Consider the following 12,412-nt stretch of genomic DNA (forward strand, 5'->3'; position numbering starts at 1 on the left):
TAGAAGATCTTTCTTTACCAGCATCTTTTTCTATCCCATTGTCCAGTCCAGTCCCTGTCTGAAGAGTTAGCTTTGGGAATGGTTCCTGTTCGGGGCTAACAGAAGGTCTGGGGGCCATGACCACCAGAGTCTTTCTAGTCTCAGTCAGACCGTTAAGTCTGGTCTTTTACGTGAATTTAGGATCTGCATCCCACTGTTCTCCTGCTCCCTCAGGGACTCCCTGTTGTGTTCCCTGCCAGGGAAGTCATCAGTTTAGCCAGGCACCATTTAGTTCTTTTGGTCTCAGGCTGATGTACTCTTTGGTTTATGTGACCCTTTTTGTCTCTTGGGCACATAATTAGCTTGTGTCCTTGGTGTTCTTCATTCTCCTTTGGTCCAGGTGGGTTAAGACCAATTGATGCATCTTAAATGGCCACTTGCTAGTGTTTAAGACCCTAGACGCCGTTCTCCAAAATGGGATGCAGAATATTTTCTTAATAGATTTTATTATGCCAGTTGACTTAAATGTCCCCTGAAACCATGGTCCTCAAACTCCCGCACCTGCTACACTGGTCTTTGGAGCATTCACTTAGGAAACTTCCTTGCTTTTGGTTTAGTCCAGTTGTGCTGACCTCTCCTGTTTTGTGTGTTGTCTTACCTTCACCTAAAATAGTTCTTATCTACTGCTATCTACTATCTACTTATCTCCCTCCCTCCATCTCTCCCCCCTTTTGTAACCACCAAGGAATAATTTCTTCTCTGTTTAAACTATTTCTCCAATTCTTATAATAGTGGTCTTATACAATATTTATCCTTTTGCAGCTGACTAATTTCACTCAGCATAATGACTTCCAGATTCCTCCAAGTTATGAAATGTTTTACAGATTCAGCACTACTGTTTATCAATGCATAGTTATCCATTATGTGAATATATCATAATTTATTTATCCATTCATCCATTGATGGGCACCTTGGTTGCTTCCATCTTTTTGCTATTGTAAACAGTGCTGCAATGAACAAGGGTGTGCATATATCCGTTCATGTAAAGGCTCTTATTTCTCTAGGATATATTTCAAGGAGTGGGATTGCTGGATCATATGGTAGTTCTATTTCTAGCTTTTTAAGGAAGTACTGAATTGATTTCCAGTGTTTGTACCATTTTGCTTTCCCACCAGCAGTGTATAAGTGTTCCAGTCTCTCCACAACCTCTCCAACATTTAATATTTTGTGTTTTTGGATTAATGCCAGCATGGTTGGAGTGAGATGGAATCTCATTGTAGTTTTTATTTGCATTTCTCTAATGGCTAATGATCACGAGCATTCCCTCATGTATCTGTTAGCTACCTGAATGTCTTCTTTAGTGAAGTGTCTGTTCATATCTTTTGCTCATTTTTTAATTGGGTTATTTGTCTTTACGTAGTTGAGTTTTTGCAGTATCATGTAGGTTTTAGAGATCAGGTGCTGATTGGAAATGTCATAGCTAAAAACTTTTTTCCAGTCTGTAGGTAATCTTTTTACTCTTTTGGTGAAGTCTTTGGTTGAGCATAGGTGTTTGATTTTTAGGAACTCCCAGTTATCTAGGTTTTCTTTTGCATTATTAGTAATGTTTTGCATACTGTTTATGCCATGTATTAGGGCTCCTAACATTGTCCCTATTTTTTCCTCCATGATCTTTATCGTTTTAGATTTTATATGTAGGTCTTTGGTCCATTTTGAGTTAGTTTTTGTGCATAGTGTGAGGTTTAATTTTTTTGCAGATGGATGTGTAGTTATGCCAAGCACCATTTGTTAAAAAGACTGTCTTTTCCCCATTTAACTGATTTGGGGCCTTTGTCAAATATCAACTGCTCATATGTGGATGGGTTTATATCTGGAATCTCAATTTTGTGCCATTGGTCCGTGTATCTGTTGTTGTACCAGTACCAGGCTGTTTTGACTATGGTGGTGGTATAATAGGTTCTAAAATCAGATAGAGTGAGACCTCCCACTTTCTTCTTCTTTTTCAGTAATCCTTTACTTGTCCAGGGCCTCTTTCCTTTCCATATAGTTGGTGATTTGTTTCTCCATCTCATTAAAAAATGTCCTTGGAATTTGAATCAGAATTGCATTAAATCTATAGATCGCTTTTGGTAGAATAGACATTTTTACAATGTTAAGTCTTCCTACCCATGAGCAAGGTATGTTTTTCCCCTTAAGTAGGTCTCTTTTGGTTTCTTGCAGAAGTGTACTGTGGTTTTCTTTGTATAAGTCTTTTACATCTCTGGTTAGATTTATTCCTAAGTATTTTACCTTCTTGGGGGCTACTGTAAATGGCATTGATTTGGTGATTTCCTCTTCGATGTTCTTTTTGTTGGTGTAGAGGAATCCAACTGATTTTGGTATGTTTATCTTGTATCCCGAAGCTCTGCTGAACCCTTCTATTAGTTTCAGTAGTTTTCTTAGGGTTTCCTGTGTATAAGATCAAGTCATCTGCGAATAGAGATACTTTTACGTCTTCCTTGCCAACCTGGATGCCCTTTATTTTTTTATCTAGCATAATTGCTCTGGCTAGGAGCTCCAGCACAGTGTTGAATAAGAGTGGTGATAAAGGGCATCCTTGCCTGGTTCCCAATCTCAAGTGGAATGCTTTCAGGCTCTCTCCATTTAGGATGATGTTGCCATTCGCTTTGTATAAATGTTGTTTATTATGTTGAGGAATTTTCCTTGTATTTCTATTTTGCTGAGAGTTTTTATCATGAATGGGTGTTGAACTTTGTCAAATGCCTTTCTGCATCAGTTGATAAAACCATGTGATTCCTGTCTGTTGTTTTATTTATATGATGGATTACATTAATTGTTTTTCTAATGTTGATCCATCCCTGCATACCTGACGTGAATCCCGCTTGGTCATGGTGAATTATTGTTTTGATATGTTGTTGAATTCTATTGGCTAGAATTTTGTTGAGGATTTTTGCATCTAAATTCATGAGGTATATAGGTCTATAATTTTCTTTTTTTGTGGTGTCTTTACCTGTTTTTGGTATCAGGGATGTGCTAGCCTCATAGAATGAGTCTGGCAGTATTCCTTCCTTTTCTGTGCTCTGAAATACCTTTAGTAGTAGTGGTGTTAACTCTTCCCTGAAAGTTTGGCAGAACTCTGCAGTGAAGCCATCTGGGCCAGGCTTTTTTTTGTTGTTGTTGTTGGTTTTTTTTTTGATTACTTTTTCAATCTCTTGTTTCATTATGGGTCCATTTAGTTTTTCTACCTCCGTTTGTAGGGGAAACCCTGGTAGTGTAGCGGTTAAGTGCTATGACTGCTAACCAAGAGGTCAGCAGTTCAAATCCTCCAGGCGCTCCTTGGATACTCTATGGGGCAGTTCTACTCTGTCCTATAGGGTCGCTATGAGTCGGAATCGACTCGACGGCAGTGGGTACCTCTGTTTGTGTTAGTTTTGCTAGTAGTGTGTTTCTAGGAAATGATCCATTTCTTCTAGGTTTTCAAATTTGTTAGAGTGCAATTTTTCTTAGTAATCTGGTATGATTCTTTTAATTTCACTTGGGTCTGCTGTAATATCACCCATTTCATTTCTTACTCGGGTTTTTTGCTTTCTCTCCTGTTTTTCTTTTGTCAGTTTGGCCAATGGTTTATCAATTTGGCTGATTTTTTCAAACAACTAGCTTTTGGTCTTGTTAATTCTTTCAATTGTTTTTCTGTTTTCTTTTTCATTTAGTTCTGCTTTAATTTTTATTCTTTGTTTTCTTCTGGTGCCTAAGGGTTAATTTTCTTGCTCTCTTTGTATATGGTCAAAAAGTACGGATAATTCTTTGATTTTGGCCCTTTCTTCTTTTTGTATGTGTGCGTGTATTGAAACAAATTTACCTCTGAGCGCTGCTTTCGCTGTGTCCCAAAGGTCCTGATAGGAAGTGTTTTCATTCTCATTGGATTCTATGAACATCTTAATTCCATCCTTAATGTCTTCTATAATCCACTTTTTTGAGCAGGGTATTGTTCCATTTCCAAGTGTTTGATTTCTTTTCCCTGCTTTTTCTGTTATTGATTTCTACTTTTATGACCTTACGGTCGGAGAAGATGCTTTGTAATATTTCAATATTTTGGATTCCACTAAGGCTTGCTTTATGACCTAATATGTGGTCTATTCTAGAGAATGTTCCGCGTGCACTAGAAAAGGAAGTATACTTGGCTGCTGTTGGGTGGAGTGTTCTGTATTGTTTATGATGTCAAGTTTGCTGTTTGTGGCATTTAGATCTTCAGGGTCTTCATTGAGCTTCTTTCTGGATGTCCTGTCCTTCACCGAAAGTGGTGTGTTGAAGTCTCCTACTATTGTTGTGGAGCCATCTATGTCACTTTTCAATGCTGATAGAGTTTGTTTTATATATCTTGCAGGCCAGTCACTGGGTGCATGAATATTTAATATGGTTATATCCTACTGGTATCTTGTCCCTTTAGTCATTATACTGTGTCCTTCGTTATTCGTTATGGTGGATTTAATTTTAAAGTCTATTTTGTCAGAAATTAATATTGCCACTCTTGCTCTTTTTTGATTGTTGTTTGCTTGATATTTTTTTTTTCATCCTTTGAGTTTTAGTTTGTGTCTCTAAATATAAGGTGTGTCTCTTGTAGGAAGCATATAGATGTATCATGCCTTTTTGTCCATTCTGCCACTCTTTCTTTATTGGTGCATTTAGTCCATTTACATTCAGTGTAATTATGGATAGGTATGCTGTCATTCTGATGTCTCCTTTTTTGGGTTGTTGACAGTTTCTTTTTCTCACTGAATTTTTTGTGCTGAGTAGATTATGTATTGTCTTTTTCTCATATTTATTGTTGTTGTTTCTTCTGAGTCTCCATTTTTTCTTGTATTTTATTTTGATGAGTGGGATAGTTTGTGTACTTTTTGGCTACTTATTATTTACCCCATTTTTTCTAAATTTAAACCTAGTTTTTACTTCTTTGCATTGCCTTTTCTTCCCCTCCATGTGAAAGATCTGTGACTACATTTCTTAAAAAAAACATTTCTTAGTCCCTCTTTATGTTTTAATGTTGTCTTTTACATAATAACATCACTGTTTCCCTGTTTTGAGCATTTTTTTATCTTGATTTCCCTGTCTGGGTTGACATCGAATTGCTCTGCCCAGCATTCTAGTCTTGGGTTGATACCTGATATTATTGGTTTTCTAACCAAAGAACTCCCTTTAGTATTTCTTGTAGTTTTGGTTTTGGTTTTACTAATTCCCTAAACCTCTTTTTATCTGGAAATGCCCTAATTTCACCTTCATGTTTGAGAGATGGTTTTGCTGGATACATGATTCTTGGCTGGCAGTTTTTTTCCTTTATTTTTTATATAAGCCATCCCATTGCCTTCTTGCCTGTATGGTTTCTACCGAGTAGTCTGAGTTTATTCTTATTGGCTCTCCTTTGTAGGTGAGTTTTCTTTTATCCCTAGCTGTCCTTAAAATTCTCTCTTTATCTTTGGTTTTGGCAAGTTTGATTATAATATGTCTGTGACTTTCTTTTAAAATCTACATTATGTGGAGTTCGATGAGCATCTTGGAGAGATATCTTCTCATCTTTCACAATATCAGGGAAGTTTTCTGCCAACAAATCTTCAACAATTCTCTCTGTATTTTCTGTTATCCCTCACTGTTCTGGTACTCTAATCACTTGTAGGTTATTTCTCTTTGTAGAGTCCCACATGATTCTTAAGCTTTCTTCATTTTTTAAATTCTTCTGATTTTTTTTTTCAAATATATTGGTGCCAAGTGCTTTATCTTCAAGTTCACCAGTTCTGCCTTCCACTTGCCCAATTCTGCTCCTCTGATTTTCTGTTGAGTTGTCTAATTCTGTAATTTTAGTGTTAACCTTCTGAATTTCTGGTTGCTGTCTGTCTATGGATTTTCCAGCTTATTAAATTTTTCATTATGTTCCTGAATAACCTTTTTAATATCTTCAGTTGTTTTATCTGTGTGTTCCTTGGCTTGTGCGTATTGCCTGATCTCCTTTCTGATGTCTTAAAGGGTTATGTATATTAATCTTTTGTATTCTGCCTCCAGTAATTCCAGGAAGGTATTTTCATCTAGAAGATCCTGTGATTCTTTGTTCTGAGAGTTTGTTGAGGCGTTTATGGTCTGTTTCTTTACGTGACTTGATATTGACTGTTGCTCTGAGCCATCTGCAAGTTATTATATTAGTTTATTTTATGTTTGCTTACTGTGTTGTAGATTCTTGCTTTGTTTTGTTTTGATATGCCCAGATGGGTTGCTTGAGTGAGCTATCTTGATTATTTTAGCTTTTGGAGCTCTGATGTCCCCAGATGGCTAGAACTGTTGTCAGGTTTATCAGTCTAGAAGTGCATTCACTTTTCTTGTATGGATTTGGCTCAGGTGTCCAAGTAGCTGGTCATGAAGTTTGTGGTACAGTCTCTGTTCTACAGTCTTAGAGGGGCAGGGGTGATTGGTGTAGGTATCAGTATCTGGTTGCAGCAGGGGGTCACGCTCTGAACAAAGCAGGGGGCTGAGAATCATCCCCCATGTGTCTCTGAGGAAAATGTGTCCCTGTTTCCTGGAGAGTACAGGTGGGTGGGTTCTGCAGATGGACCGTGGGCACCCAAGGTTTTTGATTGTAAGGACTGGGAGGTACCAGTTATCCTTGGACCCCTGTGGTGGGTGGCTGGTTGACCTGATGGAGCTACCAGTCCTTAGGCCCCTGATGTGCATAGGTGTGGACCCTGTTTAACAGGCCAAGCAATGTCAAATATCAAATACCCACCTCTCCACCGTACAGCTGAAACAATTTTATTCTGCCAACAAGGGCCTACACCTCTGAAATAGGCCCACACAGGTCCGTGCAGAGGGGAAAGTTACTCAAAGTCCATGCACTGTTTATGCCTGGACAGTATCTGCTTCTGTCCTGAGCTTCCCTGGTTAGTGGAGCTGGCAAATTATCTTTTCCCCCAATTGTGAATTTATTCCTTCTCCAGGGCCTGGAGTATGGCCCTAGGCACTCAACAGGGCTTATCTCAGGCTCAGGGAAATCAACAGCTGCTGAAGCCGGCTTGGGGGTGGGGTGCGCAGTAAAATATATGCAAGTACTTAGATTTTGCCCAGAGTGCCATTCTCTCATTCTGGAGGTGTGAGTAGGCTGTTTGGCTGGCTGCTTCTCTCTGAGGAAACTGCAGCTGAATGTTACCACCAGCCCACCACAGCCACTCCCGGGAATGGTGCCCGAAGACTCTCGATGATTCAGTTCTTGTAACTCCTCTCCACTTCTGAACCGTCTCTTCCTCCACTTGCCCCACAGTTCATTTTCTATGCTTGCCTTTGATATTCAGGGCTCCCAGCTTGTCATAAATATACTCGTTTTACTTGTTTTTTCAGGTCTTTGTTGTAAGAGGGCTTGCAGAAAGCATCTATCTATTCCACCATATTGGCTTCTCCTCTCCTCTTGGCAGTAATCTTCACAGAAGCAGATCACCAGACCTTTCTTACATTGTGCTGCTGGGTAGGTTCAAACTGCCAACCTTTAGCTTAGTAGGTGAGCACAAGCTATTTGCACCAATCAGGGACTTAATTTAGAATACACTGTTCGTTTTATATCTTTTTCCAGTCTTTGTAACTTTGATCATGTTTGATATTCCACCTGGAATATACTGCCTTCTTTTCCACAAAGATGTACCTTTATTCAGTGCTTCAAAGCCCAGTTCAAATGCTTCTTAGTCCTGAAGATTTTCTGATTTTCCTGAACAAGGTCCTTTGTTTCTCTTTTGAACATTCACAGCTTTTTAGTTTCTGCTCTGGCATTCATTTTCTACTTTGAATTGCCAATATTTGTGGGCCTCTCTCATTCGGTCTTCTAGACCATGAGTCCCTCAAGGCCAGAATCTATGATATATATATATATATTTTTTTTTTCCCTCTTTCTCTAGATTAGAAGACTGTACCTTATAACTCAATAAATGCTTGGTAGTCATTGTGAGTGAATTTCAACTTTATCTAGCACTAGTTAGAGTTGCCACACAGATAGATTTTTTTCTGACCACAGGTTCTGTGATACAATAAAATGGATGAGATGACATTACATTTGAAATTCATTGAAGCTCTCACTGTCATTGAGCATTATCCAGGGAGTACAGAGAGCATTTGTCTTTGGAATACATTTTCCCTTTTTTCCTGAAAATGGCCACATTAGGGAGTCATTTTAGTTGCACAAATGCGTGGGAAACCTGCTTTGAAGTGAGAAATTAAGGTTAGACTTGTAAATTGGTTTTATTAGCAAGATGGTATCACTCCTTATGTATCTGTGTATATGTGTATATTATGATGTATGCATACATGGCACATTGTGTGTCTTCTCCCCTAAACGTGAATTTATGTTATTTATGTAAAACGTGGAAACCCTGGTGTTGTAGTGGTTAAGTGCTATGGCTGCTAACCGAAAGGTCAGCAGTTCAAATCCACCAGGCACTCCTTGAAAACCCTATGGGGCAGTTCTACCTTGTCCTGTAGGGTTGTTATGAGTCAGAATCGACTCGATGGCAGCAGGTTAGCAGGTATGTTGCTTCTTTGGGGGGAACTGTTCCTCCTCCATCCAATAATTAGCCAGAGAAGTTGTGGAGCAGAGTTCCAGAAGATGACAGGAGGTGGAGGTTGACTGTTGCTCTGGGCTCTGGAGGCTCCAAGGGATCAGTTGGTGGTGTCATCCCCCACCCTGGCTTGCTCTGGTAACAGCCAACAAGAGATGTCTTACTGTGAAAAACCCCGTCATTGATAAGAAGTTAATGAATGTTGTGTTTGTCTTATTTGGGACAGGGAGGGATGTCAGGGTGGGGTGAGGCACTTGCGGCCTGGGATGAGAGACTGGCTATTCCTAGTTGTTCATTAAAGGAAAGCATACTGCTTCTGTGTTAAGAAAAGTGATATGAAGAAAACAAACTTAACACTTTTCCTCAGAATAAACATGAAGGGATGACAAATCTTTTACTGGAGAAAAAAATAGAAAATGTGCAGGAGATTTAGGAATTTTTTAAGGATGGTTAATGCCCCTTTCAAGTATGAAAATGACCTTTGGCAACTTGGGACAGCAGCAGAATAAGATGAGTTTCCACGTAGTCAGGAATTGTGGCTGTTCCTTCTCCCCATTGGAGTCCTGGGAGGAAGGTGCTGACAGGACAGAGTAGAGAAACTAGATAGCAACTTCCAGGAAACGTGTGGGTTAGAACTCACAGGTGGAGCCATCACTTGTGCTGCCGTTGCTTCCCATCCATCGGATATTTTTTTTTTTTTTTTTTTTACAACGGTGGGTTTATTTTCTGGTACTGTGGCTAAAATTTGTTTTAAGGACTCCTTCGCAGAGTCTAAAATGCAAGACAAAATAAATGAGACCTTATTGCTTCAGATATATAAATCTTTTATAAACCAAAAAAGCAAACGAACGCTCAAAAAACCATCACCACCACTACCAACAATGAACAAACCCACAAAAAGAATCAATAATCTTTTAAGAGAAGTGAATTGTGTTTTTTTCACATGCATGCTTAGAATGTCTGATATTTAGTATTAATATATATCTCCTATTCAGTTTTTAAAAAATATCTTCCAACTTTATGCAGTATTTCTTTAAAGGCATTATTTTTCTGGGAAAAAAATGCTGTAACTGCATCACATTGCTCTCTGATTATCATACTATGGTAGAGATCAAGGTCTAGTCTTTGTTCTGCTACTTTGCAGGGCACTATATTCATTTTTTTTTTCCCATTTAATGCCCCTAATGACCCAACAAGGCTAGTGTCGTTAACTTCATTTTATGGTTGAGGCAATGAAGCTTAATGGCATTAGATTACTTGTGCAAGGAGTTGATAAATGGCCAAGCTGGGTCTGAAGTCAAGTCTATCAGTTTCCATAGTGTGTGTTTGTTACTGCTATCCTACATACTTCCCTTGTAAGGCACGTCTAACTTCAACCTTCAGTGATTCTATGACAATCCTGAGGACAACTAGGTACCGCAGGACTTCTGCCTTCAACCCAAACTTTGTTTTATGTCCCTGGGTCTTTCTTTAACCCAGTATGAATCTTCCAATTGATAAAAATCATTCATAGTTTCGATTTTTTTAACAAATTTGCATTTTAAATAGACACATCTTGAGGAGAATAATTGCTATATATCTAGATCTAAGAAATCTAAACATCTCTGTACAGTAATGAGGTACAGATTGTCTTCAAAAAGCTGAATTCCTGTGTTTGGAAACATCCCTATACTTCATTAATATTTTTCTTTTCATCCAGACACTAACTATCATTTAGACATCACTCTGCTTGCATTCCTTGAAGATCAACTTTGAGAAATTTAACACTGTTTGCAACAAACAGTATTTTACCCATATGGCATGACTCAAAGGTTCACATCAGTATAGAAAAACAAAGGAAAAACCATAAAACCCAAAAAAATCCTTGCTTTCTATAAGCAATTCTGAAGGTGTGCCCTTTTCTTTAACATCTACCTTTTAAGCATTTAATGACAAAAACAAAACAATAATATAATATTTTATTAATAGAAGCAACAAACATTATTTGAGGGCTTATAACATGTCAAATTCATATAAATGCTTCATATGTATTGTTTAATTTCATTCTTGTAGCAACTCTGAGAGACAATCCATGAGAACCATTTTTACACTTAGACTGTATTTTGAAAGCGTATGCAACTTGCCTAAGTTTTCACAGCTTGCAAATGACAGTCCTTGGAATTTTCTTTTCCAGAGCAAAAGATCTTAACTGTTAAGCATATTACCTTCTATAAAAAAAATTGAAGAAAAAAATAAAAAGAAAGAGACTATCAAAGGATTGTGAATTATAACTTGTAATTCAAACTGCCATCTTGAAATTAAATTATAAGTGAAAACTTTCCACTTTGGCATATTTCCCATATTTAGAATACATTTCAAGGGTATTTGGAATGTGTTAAAACTGTTGTTTTTATTTATTGGGACTACCATAAATATTTGTGAATTGAATTACGAGAATAATGGGAAAGCACTTTTCCTACCAACTTGAAAAGAGAGACAAAAGGAGAGAGGGAAGGAAAGAGATAAGGAGATAAAATAGTTTCCACTTACCTTGTGGGTAATGGCATCTATCTTTCCTATGTCTATAAAGATTCACTTTTTACAAGTTGTACGTTCCACGGTTGGTTGATGTGTTATTATGATCATGTGGAATGTCTCTTTATGCTGGTAGAAATTAATATATACATCACGCTGCCAATTTGCAATGAACTATTGTAATAGTGGAAACCCTGGTGGTGTAGTGGCTAAGAGCTACAGCTGCTAACCAAAAGATCAGCAGTTCGAATCCACCAGGAGCTCCTTGGAAACCCTATGGGGCAGTTATACTCTGTCCTATAGGGTCACTATGAGTCAGAATCAACTCAATGGCAATGAGCTTTTTATAGTTGGTAAAAAAAAATGACAATGCTCTGTGCCCTTCACTAAGCTGGTTGTGTTACAAACATTTTCTCCAATCATCACAAATTCTTACCAGGGAGCCATATCTGGCCTTGTTTTATAAAAGAAGTTTAGTCATTTATGGAAGTGCCCAGAACCAGAGTAGCAGAATTAAACTGAGATTTAACGTAGCTCTAAGGGCCAACCCGGAAACCCTGGTGGTGTAGTGGTTAAGTGCTACGGCTGCTAACCAAAGGGTTGGCAGTTCAAATCCACCAGGCGCTCCTTGGAACTCTACGGGGCAGTTCTACTCTGTCCTATAGGGTCGCTATGAGTCGGAATCGACTCGATGGCACTGGGTTTGGTTTTGGTTTGGTAAGGGCCAAGCCTGACCTTCCTGGGCTGCACAATGCCCCTTCTAGAGCGAAAGGACAGTTTTACCCCTGGGAGGGAGCAGAGATCTCAAGAGAGCCCAGAGCTTCCTGAGCAATAGTGCTTATAATCCAGCAATTTACACTTTTTCAAATTGTCAAACTCCACTTGGATGCAATCAAAGCTCTTAGGAAGACTGCGGCAGCTTCTTTGCCATTGATTACAGCTCTCCAAACTCCTTGGGCAGGGCTCGTCCATAATGCCCTCCTGTTCCTGGTCATGGCCACACCCCTGGCCATGAGCAGCCCACCAGCCAGCTTCTGATGCTCTTTGTCGGTCCTTGTACTGGACCACATACTGAGGTTCATCGATTTTTGGTTTTTATTTGTCTGCTTATTTTTACTCTTTCAGAAGAGGGTAATTATATTTATTATAGTAAAATGTGTAGAATTGGTATTCTATGGACATAAAAAGTCTTGCTTTTTTATTATTATTATTTTCCGAGAAAATGGCCCTTTTAGCAAGGGAAGAGAAATCTCATCTTACTGCTCAGTGGATGATTTGAACTTGCTGAAAATTATGTCTACACATATGTACAGTTACTGGGGAAAGAAGAAATCCAGTCA

The sequence above is a fragment of the Elephas maximus genome, chromosome 6 (assembly GCF_024166365.1).
Source record: "Elephas maximus indicus isolate mEleMax1 chromosome 6, mEleMax1 primary haplotype, whole genome shotgun sequence".
Classification (NCBI taxonomy): domain Eukaryota; kingdom Metazoa; phylum Chordata; class Mammalia; order Proboscidea; family Elephantidae; genus Elephas; species Elephas maximus.